This window comes from Eurosta solidaginis, chromosome 2 (genome assembly GCF_040869045.1).
Source record: "Eurosta solidaginis isolate ZX-2024a chromosome 2, ASM4086904v1, whole genome shotgun sequence".
NCBI classification, from domain to species: Eukaryota; Metazoa; Arthropoda; class Insecta; order Diptera; family Tephritidae; genus Eurosta; species Eurosta solidaginis.
The window spans coordinates 164,467,369-164,490,653 of record NC_090320.1 but is presented as its reverse complement, the minus strand read 5'-3'; the positions used below and the strand labels follow the sequence as shown (position 1 = coordinate 164,490,653).

Below are 23,285 nucleotides of genomic sequence, written 5' to 3'. Positions count from 1 at the left end.
CAAAGCACAACTGGCCACCGAATTGCAAGTAAGATGTTAAAAACCCGGTTGTACCGAAAAAAAATTTTTTTTTTTTGGAGTTCTTGGGTATGCAAATATTCCTTCCTAACCTGTAAAATACAAAACCATTTGAAATGTCTCCTCTGGAGTTTGCAAACCGCTTTGATTTCCTGATAGCGTTATTGCTCAGGAAATTGGCTAAAAAAGTGCTGCTGGTGGGTACATTTCAAAGGTAATTAAGGTTCAATAATCATTCGCAAGAGTATGTCCATGCGTAAACGTTCGCAGCCCAATAATGTTTCTAAAAGTCCCCTCTTTGCCTAAACCGCCCTAGTTGTAAAATACCCCAGTTGCCTTATGCAGAGAGCAGTCGTCATTCCAGCCGGCAGCACCAACTGAGCAGCTGTTTGTCTGACAGCTGCCCATATGCGAATTGGCAAATTTCAACAATACGTGCCATACCTTTTTAACAAGCAGAGAGAAAAGCAGCTCTTAACTTTGAGCAGCTAATAAAATCTGCGTTTTTCAATTATATCGCGTTCAGAAAACAATCCGAAATGGCTGTTTTGCAAAAGTGTTTGAAGGTAATAATGGGTCAAATCAAAAGCGAGAAGGTTGACCCTTTAATTCGCATTCAGGAAGAAATCAAAGAAGTTGTTCGTCGGGAAGAGGAACATCGGCAACTTATCACCGGCAGTTCTATATTATCCCCAAGCGCATATGATATACACAACGCGAATGGCAGCTCCAATAACATTGACAATAATATTGACAACGATGGTGCCAATAGCCTTTCAATTAGCCACACACCACATTCGTCTTCAAATAACTGTGAAGGTTCTTTAAGCATAGCATCGCTGGGGCAGAGTGAACATGGAATGAACTGCAAAGAAAGTATTGATGATGGTTCAGGCATATCGGCCTCTCCAAGTCCCATTAATGGGATCTCAGCAACATGTCCAACAGAACCAACAAAGCTTTCGAATGAGCAGCGGTATATAGGGCCTAATTGTTATGCTATAACTCCAGAACCACCACAACAAATGATAGTTACGAATGCCGTTCAAGTTACGCCTGTTAATCATACAAGGCAACGACCTTTTACCTTCAACCCTGCAAATAAAGGTGTTATGCAACGCTTCATAGCCTCACGTGGAAAATTACAACTTAGCAATAATAAAATAGCTAACAATAAAATATTCTTAAACACAAAAACGGCAGCGACTTTTCTCAATACAAATGCTCCGAGTAATTTCACTATACCAAGCTCAACATTGTCGAATATCCTAACACCAAGAACTGTCATACCTGCTGTTACAATGACCCCTCCTCATATTGAAAGGGATGCAGATGGAAGAGTGATACGACGCGGTTATGTGCCAGCCGAAATTAAAATTCAAAAAGGAATTAAGGATTTAAAGGCACGCGAACATGAACTAAAAAAAACGTAATAAATTTCGACAGTCCACATCCGATTTACTCTTGTCTATTGGAAATGACTTTGCAAACACAGATGACGAAGACCCTGAAGTGGAACATTGTCTGGGGCCTACACAACTTCGTTCAGCGAAATCTGTCAGTGAAATTTGTTACTCCACACAGTTGAATAATAGCATTTCGCCCAGACAAACCCCTAGTCCAGATTTTGATATTAGAAAAGGAGGTTGCGGTACAATGCGCCCTGCTATGTCATTGGCTCAGTTATGTGATTTGCCACCAGAAGAGGCTCCATCTTCGCATCGTCTCATAGAGGAATGGGAGAATCGCATACAAAAGAATGCTGCTCGTAACGCTGGTGTGCTTTTGAATGAAGAGTAGATAAGCTTAAAGTTGCAGGAAACGAAAAATTATAAGGCACCAAAATTGTTTATAAATTTTCTGCTAAGCTTAAAACACCAGAAAAAGTTGTATTTTAGTAGGCCATTTACCAAATATCAGATTAAAGTATAGCGATTGTTAATGGCTGCTCTACAGAACACTCGACTGGCAGTTTGATCGACAGTCGTGATTGTGTTAAGCATATCCCCAAGAAAAGTATTTAGGTACATATAAGTGTACTATAAAATCAAATATATGTATATACTTACAGTATGTACATAAAAACAGGGTATATATATACATAAATGTATACAACATCTCGTCGATGTTCAATTAATCTTAGTTTGGGTGTTTTAGAATAATTTGAATTTATTTTTATCTATTTATCTTTTTAATCTCCATATGTATGGCATTCGCCATAAACTGAGTTTAATAAACGGGTATACCCGCGCTGCGCCAACAGAAATAGTTATTTGTTTTTCAGTCACTTTTCAGGAGAGCAAACATTATTTTTCTTTTCACAGCGTTTACAGTACTTTGAGGGCATAGCAGGCTCCTCAGTATACATTTAGATTTGAGTCACATCAGAGCTCAAGTTGAGGACAAGCTTAATTCTGAAATTTCAAGCGTTCTCAATAGTTGCCTAACTTGAGAATCATTGCGTTCTTAACCAAAGGAGAACTTTTTATGGCAAAGAATACTGTATATCAAGTTAGCAAAATGACAAGCACACGTCTTATTGAAAACAGATGTAAATCAAAATTTAAATTTTTCGAGATTTAATGATACTTAAAAACAGCCGGCTGGTGGGATTATTTTCACAAAGATAGAATACTCCTATGGACATAAATTACCGGCATTGTGGTCCTTGAACTAAAATTTTCTATTGAAGCTGTATAAAGAAAACAAAATTTTGTTTACGTTTTCCCAACAAATATATGTACATATGCGTGCGATGTATGTACTTATGTTTGTATAAATGATTTTTAATTTATAAAGTTTGATCAATGCTACCCACCTCTTGTTTAGTTACTTCTGTACAATAAAAAGCTTTTGGCCTTGTTGGTACAGTCATCGAGAAAATTTATATTCTCAATTTCATCTGAACTCAATATCTAATGTGGGATATCAAAGGAGAAATATGTTGGATATAGATTTGAGAACTGTAAATTCTTTCAAATTTTTCTAAGGTTGGAGAAATATTTGTTCGATGTTTAGTGGGTTTGATTAGGTCTCAACCAAAAGACATCAAAATGGCAAACGAAATATGCAATAAAAAAAACTTACGAAAATGCAGGACCAATGGTATTTATAAGCAGAGAAACGTTGTGAATTTTTAGGCTTATCAGCAAACTTTGATAATATTTTAGTATCGAACAAGGTATGTCCTTGCGATACTCGGATGAAAAGCGCATAGAATCAACGCGTTCCTCCCTTTTTATTGTCAACAAAAATTCATTGGGGATATTTGAAGTTTTATTGGGTGCCGCCGAAACATCATCTGAGTATGTCCAACGATTTGTTAAATCAAACTTATCTGGATTACATGTGGATATTGCTATACTATTTTGTGCTAATAAGGAACGTGCAGCGAAGGAGCTACGTGAATCGATTGATTTCGAAAACGCATTGACCAACATCTCCGGGCCTGCTGAAAAAATGTCGCAACACCGATGAGCTCTATAATTTCGGCGCCATAAACCAGTTACAAGAAACCTATCCCTATGTGCAATGGTTGGAGTACACAAACGCTTTATCGCCTTCCAAAACCCAAGTAACAGAAGGTGAACCTGTTAATCTATCAGTGCCTAGTTTCTTCGATGCTTTAGGTCCATTGTTGGAACGTACACCAAATCGTGTAAGTGTCGATTATATGATGTGGCGTATTCACGTTTCTCTATCGTATTCCTATCGGAACAATTCCGTAAACGTCAATTACAGTATGCAACGGCTTGGTCTGGATGTTCTGTGGCAGATGCAAATCTGCATGAGGGTTATGGTGACCTCGCTCGGGGTGAGCGAGTGAATTGTGGGATGTTCTTTTGAAAATTTATAATATATTGGGTCGCATGTCTTTAGGTTCTGTAGCAGATAGCGGATATGCGTTAGGATTGTTGGATGGCCTCGTTTCGGGTGAACGAGTGAAATTTGCGTTGGCTTTTTGAAATTTGTTTAAAAACTTACTAGGCCGAATGCCTTGGCTTTCTGTGGCAGATGGGTTCCCCTTCTGCGGTAGGCTTTTCTGGTGTCCTCGCTCTGGGGGAGCGAGTGAATTTGGGTTTGGTGTTGTCCTCGCTCTGAGGAGTGAGTGAATTTGGGTGTTTTCTGGTGTCTTCGCTCTGGGTGAGCGAGTGACTTGTGGGACGGTTTCTTCAAGGGGCCCGCGGTTAGTGTCTTCATGAAGCACTGAGTTGTGCCTTTTGGTTTTACGAGCTTTTGATAAGCTCTCATGCATCCTCGTGCCTCTCCCTCCCTCTCTCCATTGCCCACCAGTAGCAAGGTGTAGGATTACCTCCGGTAGACTCGACACGAGACCGGGGGTAAAGAACAAAAAAAGAAGATGTAGGATCGCCCCTCGGTAGACTCGCACCATCACGAGACCGGGGGGTTGAGTATAATTAGGGCCTCGGGAGAGACACAAGCTTAGGGATATCGGGGCATCACGACGCGTGGTTGAACGCGTCTTTATGTCCCGCGCTTCCTTTCCCCATTGCCATCGCGTAGTACGATTCACGATTCCCCTCCGGTAGACTCGCACCATCACGAGACCGGGGGGTTGATTATAATATATGGCTAGGGAGAAACGCAGACTTAGGGACAGAGAGACACGAAGACGAGGGTTCCTTAATATGCTTTCCATGCTATCACCAACCGTGGGCCTCTGATTTTAGGAGGTCGGGGGAAATAGAGATTGGGTTGATTTTTCTGAAAGGAGGGATATGGAGGAACGGAAGAATTGTTAAGAGGAACCCGTGGCCTCTCACAATCTATCTCCGTAGGAAGAGGGATCAGTTTGACCAAAGGTCGTCTGACTTGACCCTTCTCGGTTAGGAGGTCGACTACACGTACTCGGTTATCTTCGCCGGGGTGTACGTTGACCACTCTACCTAACCTCCATTCGTTGGGAAATAAGTTGTCCTCTTTGAGGACAGCGAGGTCTCCCACTTTTATATTTTCTTTGGGATGCTTCACTTCACTCGTTTTTGAAGTTCGGATAGATATTCCACCTTCCATCGTTTACAGAAAGTGTGGTGGAGGACTTTGAGTTTCTGCCATCGATTGATCATCGAGGCAGAGCTCTCACTGGCATCTGGTTCTGGCGGAGCCAGTAGGTAGCTGCCCGTTAGGAAATGTCCGGGGGTTAATGGTTCCAGATCCGTTGGGTCATTCGACCCTGGACTGAGTGGGCGCGAGTTGAGGCACGCCTCAATCCGGCACAAAAGGGTTTGGAACTCCTCTATGGTGTACTTATGGGGAGACGCGATCTTTTTGAAGTGGCTTTTGAAGCTCTTCATTCCCGCCTCCCACAAGCCGCCCATATGTGGAGCACCGGCTGGAATAAAATGCCAAGTTAACGCTTGATGGCTATACTTGGAGACTGTTTTGTCTCAGCTTTCTGCCAGGAAGGCTTTGAATTCCGATCGTAGACATCTGGAAGCTCCGACAAAGTTCGTACCATTGTCGGAGTAGATGTTCTTCGGACATCCTCTTTTCGCGATAAAACGCGAAAAAGCCGCGAGGAAGCATGGGGTACTAAGGTCACTAGTGGCTTCTAAATGGGTGGCCTTCGTGGAGAAACAGACGAAAAGGCATACGTAGCCTTTTGACAGTCGACATCCCCTACCGCGGTAGCTTTTGATGTCGAAAGGCCCCGCAAAGTCTACCCCGGTATTGGTGAACGCGCGGGTAAAAGTAGTCCGTTCGCATGGAAGGGTCCCCATAAGTTGGGACTGAGCCTGCTTTCGGTGAATAATGCAGGTTTTGCAATTGTGGATGACGGCTCTGATCATTGTCTTGACGTTCGGAATCCAATATTGGGTTCGAATAAGACGGAGCATGAGCTGGTTCTCGCCATGAAGGGAGTCATGATGAGCCATCACAACTGTAAGGCGAGACAGCCTACAATTGTAAGGCAAGATGATCGGATGCCGCTCCTTGTATGACATGTCTTTTGAAGCCCCTAGACGCCCCCTGTTCTAATAATATCATCTTTGTCGATATATGGGTTGAGTGACAGTATTTCACTCTTTCGATCGATAGGTTCCCTATTTTTCAATTTTAAATATTCTGTCCCGTAAAATTGTTTCTGGCAGACTCGTATTAATGCTTGAGTCGTTGCCTTAATCTCATCGGCTGAGGTTATACACGACCTTTCGTGGGACATTGCTTTAGTTTTTGGGTGAGTTCGTTTATAAAATCTCCTAACATAGGATAGAACCTTTAAAGCCATGGGTAAATTTGAGAATCGGTCGAGAATATCTACCTGATCTACCCTTGTCGTGGCATATGTTTGTGCCCTCTTCTCCTCAACGGACGTTTTATAGTCGGGCTCTTGTGCAGGCCAGTGGGAATTGTCTTCTTGCAGCCAAGAAGGTCCCTGCCACCACAACGAATTGTTGACCAACTCTGATGCAAGTAGTCCTCTGCTTCCTAGATCCGCTGGATTAGATTCCGAGTCCACGTGAAGCCAGTCCTTGCTACCGACCATATCGATGATCTTAGTGATTCGCTGTGCGACGAAGGTTGACCAGGAACAGGGCGGCTTTCTTATCCATGCGAGTACGATGGTTGAATCCGTCCAGAGGTGAACTTTTGCTGGTCCCAGATGAATGTTTCGGAATATTGATTCCATGATTTCTGCAAGCAGCACAGCGCCGCATAGTTCTAAACGTGGTAGCGAAATGGTTTTCACTGGAGCTACTCTGGTTTTCGCTAAAAGTAAGTATATGAAAACCTGATCGTCTCTTTTCACGCGCATGTAGATTGCTGCTGCATATGCCTTTTCCGATGCATCGCAAAAACCTTGTATTTCGATGTCGTCCTCGGGCGTAAAATTTACCCATCGCGGTATCCTAATGTTATCTATTTCGTTATAGTGTTGGGTGAAATTTTCCCACCGTTCTAAGGTAGTTGGGGAGACAGGCTCGTCCCACCCGGTGCCCTCTAACCAGATATTCTGCATTAGTATTTTTGCCACTATGACCATTGGTGCAAGCCAGCCTAAAGGGTCGAAAAGTTTGGCTATAGCGGATAGGATTGCGCGTTTGGTGGTGTTCTCGCCATTCCCTAAAAATCCTGCTGTAAAGTAAAACATGTCTGAGTGCGCGTTCCATCGTATTCCGAGTGCCTTCACCGAGCTAGCCTCTTCAAACGCTAGGAAGTCCTCGCTGAGCAAATCCGTTTTGGGGATGTCCTGAAGGATTTCCTCACAATTTGATGTCCACTTGCGTAATGGAAAGCCAGCTGAGTGTAATGCTTCGCGAATCTCGTTTCTTGCTCTGATGGTTGACGCTATTGTATGTCCTCCAGATAAAACGTCGTAGACATACATACTTTCTCGTAATATACCCGATGCTATTGGGTGCGTATTTTCTACATCATCAGCCAATTGTAGAAGTGACCGTATCGCAAGGTAGGGGGCGCAGTTTACACCAAATGTGACAGTCTTTAGTTCGTAAAGACTGATGGGTTCGTTGGGGGATGTTCGGTGGACAATTCTTTTAAATTTGGCGTGATTATCGGTCACCCAAATTTGCCTATACATCTTTTCTATGTCACTATTAAGGACAAAGCGGTACAGTCTCCAAAGTAGAATTAAAATAGGCAAGTCTGCTTGGAGTACTGGACCTGGGTGGAGTATGTCTTTTAGACTAATGCCATTTGCTGTCGGACTTGACGCGTTGAAGACGACGCGCACTTTGGTAGTGGTACTTTCCGCTTTTACAACGGCGTGGTGGGGCAGGAAATAACTATCGGAATCGTCGGATGGAATATTGTTTTTGATTTTTCTCATATGTCCAAGCGTTTCGTATTCGGATAACACCCGAACATACTCTTTCCCTAACTCTTGGGCCAAAAGTGTATTTAGTACATTCTTTTTCAGACTGCTCAGTATAATTTGGGGATATATGTCTCCTCCAAGTATGAGGTCTACGTCTTCGTTGATGTAGAACCTTTTGTCTGCCAAAACCAAGTCTGGGAATGCCTGCATAGTCATGGCGTTGATATGGCAGGATGGAAGATTCCCAGTGAGTTTGGCTAGGACTAGAACGGGTGTAGTCAGGCTGAAGCAGGCATCCACTGGTGAACGTAATTCAATTTTGGATGCCTCTTTCACCTGAGCTGACACCGAATTTGTGATGCCTGCAACTTGGGCATGCATTTTTCTCGCTGGCAAATTGATTCTGCGTTTCAGTCTTTCAGTTATAAAGGAACATTCAGACCCTGAATCAATTAATGCCCGTGCGGAGAAGTCGGTACCATTATGGCGAATGTGTACGCGAGCAGTTCCTAAGAGCACGCCTGTGCTGGAATTGGCATGACAGGATTTTACATTCTGGTTCGCAGATTGTCGCGCCTGAGCCGAAGTTGTTGGGATATTATCCGCATCTTTGAAAGGATTGCGTACAGCCGTGTGCTGAGATGTATCCGCATGCAGGAGCGTGTGGTGACGAGAGTGGCATTTGGAACAGTTGTAGGAACTGGTGCACTTCGTCACGGTGTGTCCTGGGGATAAGCAATTCAGACAGCCACTTGTGGATTTTATAAATTTAATCCTTTCTACTGGGGTTAACTCGCAGAAGCGTGAACAGTTGCGTAATCTGTGTTCAGGGGATTTACACATTTTACAAATTGATTTTATTGTTTGCTTGGGTACTTTCGTTTGAAAAGCACCAAGTCTTTTCGTAGGGGTTTCTGACGATTGTCTGAACCGATTAGACAGGAACTTGTCCATATCCTCCCACTTGGATATGTCCATTTTATGATCTATACTTTGCTCCCATAGAGCCAACGTGCTCTCTGGTAGCTTGGTTGAGCAGAGATAAGTCAGGATTGCATCCAAATTGGAAGTGTTAATTTTGTGGCATTTGAGGGACGAAATACAATTATTTATATCATTTTGCAGCTTTTTTATTGAACTGCCACACTCACTTTCTACCTTTTTTAAGTTAAATAAAATTTGTAGTTGTGTGTTAACTAAGATACGTTTGTTTTCGTATCTTTCACACAAGTTTTTCCAGGCCATCTCGAAACCTTCATTTGTGAGAGGGCATTTTTTTACGATATCTTTTGCTTCGCCCTGCGTTTTGTTGTTGAGATGGAATAACTTTTCCACCCCTTTCAAACTAGAATTGTTTATATATATTGCCGTGAACAGGTCGCGAAAAGTTGGCCAAGACAGATAATCCCCTTTAAAAACTTCCGTGTCGCAAGCAGGGAGGCGAATTTTATGCCCATTCGGTTCTTGCTCAGGGTTGACGTTCTTTTCATCCTTCTTGTATTTTTCTGCCTCAGCGGATATAGACGCTGAACATCGCACGTAGATTGCGTATGCTGCCTTTTGCTTCTTTCTGATCGCCATAAGGTCATCCGCTGACACCTCATCAGATCCCAATAGCGAATCAAACGCAAACTTTACCTTCTTCCACAAGAGCCGCAACTCTTCCTGCTGTATTGCAAGGGTGTGTTTGCTATGGTCGCTCTCCGGAATAAGGCTGTAATCTTTATCAAACTCTGCGATTGATTCTGCTAAACGGATGTAGGTTTCCATTGTTTTATTTACGTTTATTAACGAGAAAATTGTCGAATAGAGAAATAGAACGCTTTAGAGTAAAAAATACCTGCCCAGTAAATAAACACTATTGAAACTCGACGCTTTATTATTTATTTTTATATTGCAGACTTTTTGTCTCGGTAGCGGCAACACCAGAGGTTTATTTTACAGACTTTTTGTCTCGGTAGCGACAAAAACGGAGGTTTATTTTTCAAACTTTTGTCCCAACAGCGACAACAAGAAGGGTTTATTTTTGGACTTTTCTGTCTCAGTAGCAACAACAAAAAGGGGGACCACTCGCCACCTCCACAGTTAATTGGGTGTATTGTGAACAAATGAAAAGTGCGTGCGGTATTGCTAATGAAAATCGAAAATAACCGGAAGAAAGTGAAGAAAGAAATAAATGTTTTACAAGAAGTGAGCGCCTGATTAATTAAATTGAAATTAATGTGTTTGTGATGTGCAAACAACAACAACAAAGACTTATTCGGTATCATGCGGAAAGTGAGGTTAGTTTAACCTCTTCCTTGTGTTATGTCTGGAAAACCTTACCACTGGTGAGGGGATAAACCAGATAATCACAAGGATCGAACTAAAAATTAACAAACCAAGTGATTGAATTTTTGAAATTGGAAAGAAAAAAATGGTGCTCACTAAATAACTTCACTTTTTTACACTCCTTTTCGATTTAAATTTTTCGCGCACGACACGGGTATTTATCTTTATTTGTCACTAATAATCACTTAAACGAAAAAAAAGTGGCTGGAGGAATTGATGTGATGGCTGTGGCTCCGGTGGCTGCTAATGTCGTGTATAGTATAAACGTCCAGCTTTTTGGTGGTTCTGCTGGGATATGCTGTGGCAAATAAACCTTTGATGATTTTTTTTTTTTTGTGGCAATTCGTGCAAAATTTTGTAATAGGCAAAATCCTTCGGCAAAAGTTTATGAGTTGGATAAATTGTGCTGTGCAGGTAGATTCTCTGGTGCAGTGGACTGTAATTTTAGGCTTTTAGTTCCTTTTTTCGGTGAGTAAGGACCAATGTTCGGCCTGAGTGCGTCTGGAACCGGCAGTGGGTAGGCGCACACGGGTCGATTTCGGGTTGATAGTGCTCTCGAAAGAAAGTAAAAGAACAAAACGCAAAGAGGATTTCCTCGTTATAATAGTGTTTTTAATTAGAGTATAGGAAAATATATGTATACAAGGATACAATATTACCTTTGAGTGTAAAAATGATGACGGTGATACTCGGCGATGTGTGCTGGTTGGCGGTCGATCGAAAAAAAGGCCGGTTGTGCCGTTGATGACAACCGCTAAGCCGCGAAAAAGTTCTCCGGTATTAAGGAGGGGAAGAGCCACACATACAACCACCCTTACGTATACGTGCATGGGTGCTGACAACCTGCACACACACACACGTGCATGTGTATGAAACGTATGCATGTGCATGCATGCACACAAATGTGGCGTGAGTGTGGGTGGCTGGAAATATTATTAAAATATTAGGGAGGGGCGCCGTCAATCAGGTAAAAGTTAGGCGTTGGGCCTAAACAATAACACATCTTCGTTTAAAATTTTTCTACCTTATTTATGTAATTCTTCTACAATAGCTCTTTTGTTATCCATTTTGTTAATGCTTTTATAGTAGGGAACTTTATTTTTAGCACTTCTACATCTTTTTCCGTGGGATGTTCTTTCAACACAACGAAACGCATCAAATAATCCTCAATAATAGATAAATAATTGTTTATATTACTTAATTCCTCCCCACATTGCCTTTTTATTCACCGATGTATTAATTCCTCAAGAATCGATACATCATTTTCAAATACTATTATTCAGGATTGTATTTATTTCTCTGATTTGATGTTCTAATTTAGTTTTTATCTTATTTAACTCTTCGAAAAAGAATACTTTCAAAATGGCATCATCGTCTTCTATAGGAGCAGCTAGGTTAATTATTCTTTTCTTGTTTAAATTAAGGTTTTTATTTCGGTCTAGCATTGTTTTCGTTTTCGACCGACTATTACCAAATGAGGAATGCCCAAGTTTATTTATACTATATTATTTAATAATATTTGCTTCTCGCAACTCTTCAATAATTGATATAATGTCGTTTTGATGTTTGTTATGACCAGCACTTGTTGAAGATATAAGCAACCTCAATCTGTCCACCAACTCATTAGGATTATCCCAATATTGATAAATATTTTCACGACAACCGATTGATTTCAATAAACCTCTACCCCTTATGAACGAGTGTGGATCATAATTGAATATTTTCCTGATAATATGTAAATATTTATACGATTTTGTCCCCTTAATTTGACTATCTGGACTAACCCGTTTATAATCTTCATTTAGTTGATTTTTACTCTGACGTTTTACAGGTTTATGTCTTTCCCGCATATTAGGATCTTCTTTGATTCTTTCAAAATGTTACGTTCAGTTAGAGTAGTATTATCATTTAAAGTTTCAGCTTGATTTTGACTTTCTACAGCCTTGTTTAGTAATTGTTCATCATGTAGTTTGCTGGGAATATGCGCGGCTGGTCGTTTACAATTATTCATATAATTTATTTTTTCTTTAACGCCGATAACATTATATAATTTTTGGGTTTTATCAAAACATTGCTCATTAAGGATATCACCAGATTTTCACTTTTCAGGTTTTCTGTCGATATCTGATTCAGTTTTCATTACATTGCGTTGTACAGCTCTTTTTATTAATTCGTCATCATGAGGTTTACTTAGAATATACGAAGCTGATCTTTCACAGTCATTCATGAAATTTATTTTTCGTCTAACGCTAACAAAATTATCTGGTTTTTGTTTTTTATTAAAACATTGCTCATTAATAATATCAATAGGCTTTCGCTTCTTTTTTGTAGGTTTCTTCATCGCTTGCCTCTCAACATTTTCTTTCCGAGAACTATCTGTAGAATATTCTAAATCTGCATCGTTCGAATAAATGTTTGTTTTACTATCAAAATCATTATCATTCACATAATTTTCAACGGTTGGCAATGTATCAAATTCTATATCTTTACTTTCTTTTGCACTGTCCACCTGTCAAATTTCATCATCATCATCATCATCACCATTATAATTGATAACATTGTTTTTATTACTAGCGTTTTTCAAATTATCAACTAATTCATTTAATGGTTTCGAAATGGGTTTAAATGTATCCTCCAACAAGTTGATTCTATCCAATTCTCCCCATTTCATTATTTTAAGTTTTTCTTTTAATACTTTCCTGATCTTAACAAGATTTGCTAATACAGTTATATGATTATTTGACATGATTTTGGTAAATCTGTTACCTATCAGCTGTGTATCTGATAAGAATCTGATGTGGTATATGTCTTTTATAGATCTTTTATAGTTGTATAAAATTATCGAAACCCTTTCGATATCGACCTTTATTTATGGGATCATCTTTACTTATAACAACAAAACCGTATTCATTTCTCCAAGACTCTATAAAAATTTTTAAAAAATGTTTTGTATGACATATCTCCGATAACATGATCATTATAGATATGCTTAGGATTCATTTCATCTTGTTTGAACACAATAATCATGTTTGCATTATGACGAATTAAGTGTTTAGGAATTTTTGTATAAGTTTGACATAAATAGAAAGAATCAATGTTCTTATGACGACCCATACAAAACTAATCTCGTATTGTACTTTGTTTTCCACATATTACATCATCGAATATAAGAATTGAGTCTGGTTTACCTTCAGCGGGTTTGATGCCATCAACATTTTCTTTAAATGTATAAAGATTTATTCCTTTTATCGGCTCAATAAGCCTTTTTAGATATATATATTTTGGTTGATATAATGATTTTGAATAAATGTATATATTTCGGAAATTAAGCCCGTTTGGGCTTTCAATTAAACTGAGCATAAGATTAGTTTTTCCACAACTTGACGGTCCCACAATCAGCGCTCGTATGGAATTTGGTAAAAGGGGACTATGTCTGGCAACATTTTTAACATTTATACAATTGTCGGCATTATTAACCTTAAGTTGGAGACGTTGTTTAACAACTTTCATTTTGTTTACTGGATTTATAATAATATAAACAATCGCTTTTATAATAAAATCACCATTTAATTATAACTCGCCCACACTCACTCTCATTATTATTGAGAAGAAGAAGAAGAAAACAAACACTTAATGGGACGAATACGTAAAAAGGCTGGCCAGGGTTTTGTAAATAGTTTGATTAATTCTTTACCTATTGAGCTTCATTTACCTGGATATCAATTTTGTGGTCCTGGAACGAAACTCCGACAACGTATAGAAAGAGGAGATAAGGGTATAAATCCTTTAGATGAAGCCTGTAGAGAACATGATATTGCATATTCCCAATCGAAAGATATAAATAAGAGACATCAAGCAGATAAAGTTTTATCTGAGACAGCCTGGCAACGTGTAACATCTAAGGATAGTGATTTCAAAGAACTAGCAAACGCTTGGTTCGTTACAAATGCAATGAAAGCAAAACCCAAATTGGAAATGGGTATAAATAAAATTAAAGAAAAAAAAACTTTTTTAAAAATAAGCTTTTATTATTTTGGTTAATAAAATTAACTAAAAAGTAAACAATAAATTGACTCTAAAGAAATATAACACTTTATAAGTTCATTGTAAGCTTAAACGATAATTAGGCTTTTTCGTCTGCGACAAAAAAATTCTATATTGTACATAATTATATATTTTTAACATTAAAACTTCACACCTAAATTATTAAATCTTACAATTTATATCAAGGTCCAAATTGTTCTAATAAAAAACGTGTTAAATTTTGATGGTATAATTAAGAACATTTAGGATCTCATTTTCTTGCTATCGCAATGTAACACGCTTTTATTAGAACAATTAGGACTGTGATATAAACTGTAAGGTTTAATTATTTAGGTGTAAACTTTTAATGTTAAAAATATATAATTATGTACAATATAGAATTTTTTGTCGCAGACGAAAAAGCCTAATTATCGTTTAAGCTTACAATGAACTTATAAAGTGTTATATTTCTTTAGAGTCAATTTATTGTTTACTTTTTAGTTAATTTTATTAACCAAAATAATAAAAGCTTATTTTTAAAAAAGTTTTTTTTTCTTTAATTTTATTTTTTACTTTTTAGTTCGTTTTATTAACAAGTAATAGAAGCTTGTTCTTAGAAAAGCCTTTTTCTTAAATTTAATTTAAATATGAATTTTTTTTTTAATTTTTAGTAGGGTAAATTATTATGGCTTTGGCCGTGTAAATTATTATGGTGTATTTGTATATTTTATATTTAATGCACAATTAATATGTGTGTGTTTGAGCGGCCAAATAATAACAGTAGTATTGCTAAAGTGCTGCTTAGTTGATGGAATGTCGCTAATTTCCTAGCGATGATCAGCAGATTGTCAATATTTCGTTCAACGGACGCGCGAAATTGCCACATCTGCTCAAATTTTCCAAGATTTTCCATTCTTGATTTAACTTAAGCTGTTATGCCAATATTTTTCAGCCAGCTTTTTTCAATTAGGTAATTTTTCCAAAAGCAAAATAAATTACAGAAAAGATTACAGAGTTAAACAGCCTTAAAAATTCAGCTATGTTGGTTATACACAGAAATACAACAGAGGGTTGTCTCTCCGCTTTTCGCAAGCGTTGAGATTCACCACGCGTGACACGCGTGATTCACCACGTCCAAATATCACAACCCACGGATAGGTACCGGCGGGTTTGTATGGGACTTAGGCTGTTATGCCAAAGTAAATACAAATCTTTACCGATAACTGTAACAAATATCACAATCCACGGATAGGTACCGGCGGGTTTGTATGGGACTTAGGCTGTTATGCCAAAGTAAATACAAATCTTTACCGATAACTGTGTTATCGATTAATTTATCGAATTCTAACAAAGTAGTATTGCATTGTCATCGGAGTTATATATGTGTGGAAAATTTCAGCTCAATCGGACACCGGGAAGTGTATCAAATTTAACTTGCAAGATTCCATTACAGACAACAAAAGTGAAACTAAATAAAAGCTTATAATAATTATAAAAATAAGAAAAGAAATTCTTCTAAATGTAAAAAACGGAAAAAGATGAAAACTCGTAAAGTATCATCAAATAAAAATTGTTTGATGGCAGTTAAAAAAGGTATCAACATACTTAACAAAAAGAAGCCACAGTCATTTAATGAGGCCTATAACATTTCTAAGAATGCTATAGAGTCTAGCTTTAAAAATAAAGAAATTTATATACCGAGAATAATTCTAGTCCCAAAAATTGGTAGAATTTTACCACTATTTCTAATTTTAACAGCGTTGGGTGCACTTGGTGGTATAGCATCTGGTGGATCAGCTATAGCAAAAGTTTTGAATGATATCGGGAATGGAAAGGAACAATTGGCTGAGGCTAGCCATCATAATAGATATATGGAATTAATCGCTATGGGGAAGGGACTATTCTTCAAACCGTATAGAAGGGGATATGGTTTATTTTTACGACCCTATCCAAAAAACGAATAAAAAGCATACCCAAAAGACCGTTAACAGGCATAGATTTAATGAAATATTGCAAACATCTTAAACATTTCAGAGGAATTTTCATGCGAAATTCCCTACCGAATAAACCGAATGCTCAAGGATGTGGAATTCTTAATTTAGACGATGCTAATGGTCCTGACACTCATTGGGTAGCATACTATAAAAACAAAAATTATAAAGAATATTTTGATAGTTTTGGAAAATTGCAGCCACCGATTGAACTGATTAATTTTCTGAAGCCACCAATACATTACAATTATGATCAGAAACAAAAATACAACAAAGTAATATGTGGTCAATTATGTTTAAAATTTTTATTTAATAAAATTAAATTATATGAAATATAAATTGTTTATTTTATTCTTAAATATATTACAGTAAAGTACTATTAAATATAATAATTAAAATTTTTGTTATTCTGTATGAAATTCAAATAATGGTGAGTTAAATTTTTCACCAGGTTTAATCAGTTCTATATAAAATGTATTCTTATTTATTGTTTCAATAGTTGAATCTTCTAAGGAATTGTGGGAATTCGGAAGAAAAAGAACATTATCATCCAGTTCTATCATTAGCTTCTCCCCAAACTTTGTCTTCACTCTTAAGGCTTTTACTATTTTTAATTTTTTATTATTTGGTACATCAATCGCCTTCAGTATTGGTTTTTGAAATTTTTCCTTTGAAATTGATTTTAAATCCTTAAGATCTTGATTCATAATGTGGAATATGTCTATAATCAGCAGCGGTGTTAGAGATGTGCCGATGTATAAGTAGTATAGTTTATTACTGTTGCCTGGTTTAACTCAGTTGAAAATCCTTATAAAATGATTATCCTTGAAATATAGATGAGTACTGAACAGCTTTAAACAATTCACTACATTTTTTACCGAAAAGATGTTCAATTTATATACATTGTGACAAGTAGCTCTTATCTTGCTAAATGTATGTATATGGATGCATGTGTCTGTGTCGGTATATATATTGTCACGGATATTAACATCACTAAGTTATACCATCACTAAGGCGATGCCAAGGCCACGATAAGCAGTATTTGCGTCAATAATCAGATCATGTATACACATATATAAGGCAGCCGAAAGATGTCACACACAGATGCATTTACTTATACGCCTATGTATGCGCGAGAGACTGTAAACTACAAACATTCACATCAATAATTCAACCATTATGTATCTACATAAACGAATAAATAATTGCGTCTACACATATGTACGTATACGAGCAGCGGAGCGGCAATGCACAAACACATGCATATATCTTATCTGAGTTGTCACAAGAGAGAGCAATAATTTGTGCACGTAGTTGTGGCTGGCGATTTTGTAGCCGAAACTAACTAGTAACTTCTGGAAATCGAAGAGCCTAGAAGTATGCAGCGTAAACTATAAAAGCGGGGTAGGCGAGTAAGAAGTAATTCAGTTTGATTTGAGTTGTCAAGCAGTTTGATTAAGACGATATCTAGCGAGCAATAGCAGTGTTATTTTGAATAGTAGAGTTTCATTGAGCTATCAATCAGTGTGGTTATTAAGCAAGCTATTCGTTGCACAGTTTGTTATTTTGAAAGTACTTTAATAAAGGCCATTTTGCATTATTACAAATTGGAGTTATTTATTCAACAGTTTAGTGATTCGAACTTAGCAGAGGATTGCAAATAAGAGGATTTGCAAGTGAATTCGTTACAATTGGTGTCAGAAGAGGAATTGTTTAATAAATTCCGAAGATTGGGAATACAACTTGGACATGGCAAAATTCAGTGAATTGAAGATCCAGAAACTGAAAAAGGAGTTGGAGAACCGTGGATTAAATACAACCGGCAATAAGATCGAACTTCAAGCACGGCTACGAGAGGTAATGGAGTCGCAAGGAATTGATGTGGACGAGTTTGTCTTTTATCCTGTTGGGGACGAAACAACAACAAAAATTGAAGAGAAAAACGAAACATCGCAGACGGTTACCAGCACAGACTTGAACATGATATTGGCTGCAATATCTGCAAAAAACATCGACAGTAGCATCAATGTCGTCGCAATTGGCATCCCAACTGGAAGCGCAAGAGGCACGTATAACAGAAATGTCATCGCAAATATCCACCAACATGTCATCTCAGCTGGAATCGCAGGAGACGCGTATAACATCGAAGATGGAAACTCAACTGGAAGAACAGAAAACATATATGGCATCCAAGATGGAATCACAGGAGACACATATTGCAGAAATGTCGTCAGAAATAACATCGAAGATAGAAGCACAAGAAACACGGATATCCGAAATGTCGGCGCAAATTTCAGCACAGATATCATCGCAGATCTCTGTTCAACTGGAAGAGCAAGAAGGACGAATTTCCTCGAAGTTGGAGGCGCAAGATACAAAAATTTTACAGTTTGAAGAAAAAATCGAGGCCGAGGTGGATGCTTTGAGAGGACGTATCGAGCAGTTGCAACTAAATCGCCCAGCAGTTTCAACGAGTAATCCAAAGGTAAAGACACCATCCTTTGACGGTTCTGTTCCTTTTCAGGTCTTTAAGCTACAGTTTGAGAAGACCGCAGCAGTGAACCAATGGAATGCTGAAGATAAAGTTGCAGCTCTGTTCGTGGCACTGAAAGTGCCTGCCGCGGAAATCTTACAGACTATTCCAGAGTACGAACGGAACAGTTATGACGCATTGATGGCTGCTGTAGAACGGCGATACGGAAGCGAACACACGAAACAGATATTTCAAATAGAATTGCAAAACCGCTACCAAAAAGCTAACGAGACTTTGCAGGAGTTTGCTTCGGACATTGAAAGATTGGCTCATCTTGCAAATGCGGATGCACCCGTGGAATACACGGAAAGAGTGAAGATTCAGAGCTTTATAAATGGCATACGGGACGTCGAAACGAAGCGAGCCACATACGCGAACCCAAAGCAAACATTTTCTGAAACGGTATCCCATGCATTGACTCAGGAAACGGCGTCATTATTGAGTAAACCAGCATACAAAGCTCATCGTGTGGAAGTAAAAAGGCCGGAGTGGGTAGATACAATTTTGGAAGCTCTGAAGGGATCACAACAGAAAAATGCCGGAGTTATGAAATGTTTCAAGTGCGGTAACTCAGGTCACATTGCACGTCATTGCAGTAGCAATTCCAATAGTTCCAACAATGTGGGTGGCCGTAAACGCAGAGCTGAAGGAGACGAGCAAATCTCCAAACCCGCTCAATCGTTAAACTAAAGCGAGTCAGCCGCAAGGGGCGACAGCTGGCTCCCTCAATTGAATGCCCCATAATCTCTATCTCGCAAATTGGAAGAAGGTCAAGCAATCTTACTGTCTGAGGACATGTGGATGGAAAGGAACGTTTACTGACTGTAGATACGGGTGCATCCCATTCCATTATTCGATCAGATTTAGTCAACAAGAAGATAAGATCATTGCTTGGAGCAAGATTACGTACAGCCACGGGAGAGAACACCCAGGTAATTGGAGAAGTAGAATGTGAAGTAGCAATTGGGAACGTCACGGTACTTCACAATTTTATAGTGGCAGGTATTGTTGATGAAATCATAATTGGAGTGGACTTCTTAATCAACCAAGGCATCAAGATCGATATGCAAAGCAAGACGATGCGATATAAGAACATGGATGTGCCACTTAATTTCGGCTACGAGAGAGGCTACAGCAGTAAACGAGTGCTGGTGGAAGAGAGTCAGCAAATACCACCAAAATCAGAAGCAGTCATCTGGGCAAAGGTAGATGGAGATTGTGGGTCAAACAAATTGTGGGTTGTCGAAGCAGCAAATAAATCAGCACTGAACATACTTGTAGGAAAAACCCTGGCTATGACAAAACAAGATGGACGTATTCCGGTAAGAGTACTCAATGAGTTCAAGTCACCATTCAATTTGACCAAAGGAGCTATTTTGGGAAGATGCCAAGAGGCCGAAGTAGTTATGAACTGTGAACAGCTCCAGGAATACGTTTCATCTAGTAATACTGATCTTTCAAATGATATCACGGCATGGACGCATGGGCTAGAGGAAGCCTATCAGAGTAAGGCAAAACAACTGCTCATAAAAAACGCGAACATATTTGACCAGGATGGTTCCAAACCAGGCCGCACCAATGTTGTGAAACATCAAATTGACACTGGAGATGCGAGGCCGATCCGTCAAGCTCCACGTAGTGTTCCACTGGCGAAGCGGGAAGTTGTGAGTCAAATCATACAAGAAATGAGTGACAGCGGCGTCATCGAACCATCAGCTAGTCCATGGAGCTCACCGGTAGTACTTGTAAAGAAGAAGGATGGAAAAATGAGGTTTTGCGTGGACTACCGAAAGTTGAATGACGTAACGAAAAAGGATAGCTACCCGTTACCAAGAATTGACGACACTCTGGACTCGCTATCTGGTACGAAATGGTTTTCCACACTGGACTTGAAAAGCGGCTACTGGCAAGTTGAGGTGAAGGAGGAAGATAAAGAGAAAACAGCCTTCAGTGTCGGTGATGGTCTTTGGCAATTTACAGTGATGCCTTTTGGACTTTGTAATGCACCAGCTACTTTTGAGAGACTCATGGACCAGGTACTGAAAGGACTACATTGGAAAACATGCTTGGTGTACCTGGACGACATCATCGTATTGGGCAAGAGTTTTGATGAACATTTTAAAAACTTGGAGGAAGTTTTCCAGAGAATAGCTGGCGCTGGTCTGAAGTTAAGTCCCAAAAAGTGTACGGTGTTTAAAAAGGAAGTAAATTATTTGGGCCACAAGGTAACGACAGAAGGTGTCTGTACAGCGAATGAAAAGATAGAGGCAGTAAAGGATTGGCCAAGACCACAGAATCTGCATGAATTGAGAAGTTTCCTTGGGTTGTGCACATATTACCGCCGATTTGTAACAAATTTTGCCAGCGTAGCCCATAGTCTCCACGAGCTAACAAGGAAAAATAAAGCTTTTGAATGGAAGAAGGACCAAGAAGTAGCTTTCCAAACATTGTGCGGTTGTGCACTGCCCCAATGTTGGCATACCCGATTCCAGGAGCAACGTTTATTCTAGATACAGATGCGAGCGGATATGCTATAGGAGGCGTTTTATCACTACTGGTCGATGGACAAGAGAAGGTAGTTGCATATTACAGCCGTTCAATCGGAAAACCAGAGAGGAACTATTGCGTTACACGAAGAGAGCTGTTGGCATTGGTAGAGTGCATTAAACATTTTTACAAATACCTCTACGGCCAGCGATTCTGTGCCAGGACAGATCACGCAGCGTTGAAATGGCTTCTGCAGTTCCGTAATCCGGAAGGACAATTGGCACGGTGGATCGAGCGACTACAAAGCTATGACTTTTCCATTGAGCATCGAAAAGGTAGTACCCATGGAAATGCTGATGCAATGTCACGAAGACCATGTAGTCTGGAATGCAAGCACTGCTCAAAGGCCGAGGCTAAAGAAGACATTATAGATGTCCGGCTAATGACTATAACGTGTACGGATGAATGGGACAAGGAACAACTAAGAAAGTGTCAGCTAGAAGATACAGATATGTCACATGTTATGCAAGGGCTGGAACGAAACGAAAGACCAAGCAGAGAGGAGATGTCAGCAGAGAGTCCCATTGCGAAGTCATATTGGGCACAGTGGAACATTTTAGAATTGATATCCGGTTGCTTGCATCGAGTATGGGAGAGTGAGGATGGTCAATGCAAGAAGAAACTGATAGTTGTTCCCAGGAAGAGGATTCCTGACGTGCTCAGCGAGCTGCACAATGGTCCAAGTGGAGGTCATCTTGGAATCACGAAGACACTCGAGAAAATTAAGCAGAGATTCTATTGGGTTGGTTGCCGTCAGTCGGTCACCGAGTGGATTGCCAACTGTGAGGTATACAACAGAGCGAAAGGGCCCAAAACCCGAAGTCATGGCCAGATGAAGCAGTATATTTCAGGTGCACCATTTGAAAGGATCGCCATGGATGTCGCAGGTCCATTTCCTACTAGCAACCGCGGAAACAAATACGTACTGGTGGTTATGGATTATTTCAGTAAATGGCCAGAGGTATACCCAATCCCAAACCAAGAAGCAGAAACAGTAGCAGAAGTGGTTAAAAACGAATGGGTTGCAAGGTATGGTGTACCAAAGGAGTTACATTCTGACCAAGGCAGGAATTTTGAATCAGCTGTGTTCCAAGAAATGTGCAAGAAGTTGGGCATTCGAAAAACACGGACAACTGCATTGCATCCTCAGTCCGATGGTATGGTGGAACGCTTCAATAGAACATTGGAGGAGCATTTAAGGAAAGTAGTAGACAAGTACCATAAGGACTGGGATACACACATATCATTATTCTTGATGGCCTACCGATCGGCAGTACATGACACAACGGGCCAAACTCCCGCAAAGGTAATTTTTGGCAATGACCTTCGACTGCCAGCTGATTTGAAGTATGGGATAGATGCCGATGCGGAGAGGAATGTCAAGAAATCCACTGGTGTCTTGGAAGAAGAGCTGAGAGAGATACACGATCTTGTAAGGCAACGAGCAACGATTATGAGTGACAAGATGAAAGCGAGGTACGATAAAGCAATTAATTCGGAAGGGTTTCAGGAAGGAGATTTGGTACTGCTTTACAACCCACAACGAAAAAAAGGTTTGTCCCCGAAATTGCAGTGTAACTGGGAAGGCCCATACAAAGTTGTAAAACGGATCAACGATGTAGTGTACCGCATACAAACCACTACCAAACCACGAACCAAAATGAAAGTGGTTCATTTGGAGAGATTAGCAGCGTTTAGATCGAGAGATTTGTCTGACCGGGACGATCAGACTTAGGTGGAGGGCAGTGTCACGGATATTAACATCACTAAGTTATACCATCACTAAGGCGATGCCAAGGCCACGATAAGCAGTATTTACGTCAATAATCAAATCATGTATACACATATATAAGGCAGCCGAAAGATGTCACACACAGATGCATTTACTTATACGCCTATGTATGCGCGAGAGACTGTAAACTACAAACATTCACATCAATAATTCAATCTTTATGTATCTACATAAACGAATAAATAATTGCGTCTACACATATGTACGTATACGAGCAGCGGAGCGGCAATGCACAAACACATGCATATA

The 23,285-nt window shown here is 39.4% G+C and overlaps 1 protein-coding gene and 1 pseudogene across 4 annotated transcripts in view; one reads left to right on the top strand and one right to left on the bottom strand.

The window, feature by feature from the left end:
• ninaC (STKc_myosinIII_N_like and MYSc_Myo21 domain-containing protein ninaC) overlaps positions 1-23,285 on the bottom strand; it is a 2,219,740-nt gene that overhangs the window by 2,110,571 nt on the left and 85,884 nt on the right. The window lies entirely within an intron of this gene.
• LOC137240306 (uncharacterized) lies at positions 555-1,944 on the top strand (annotated as a pseudogene).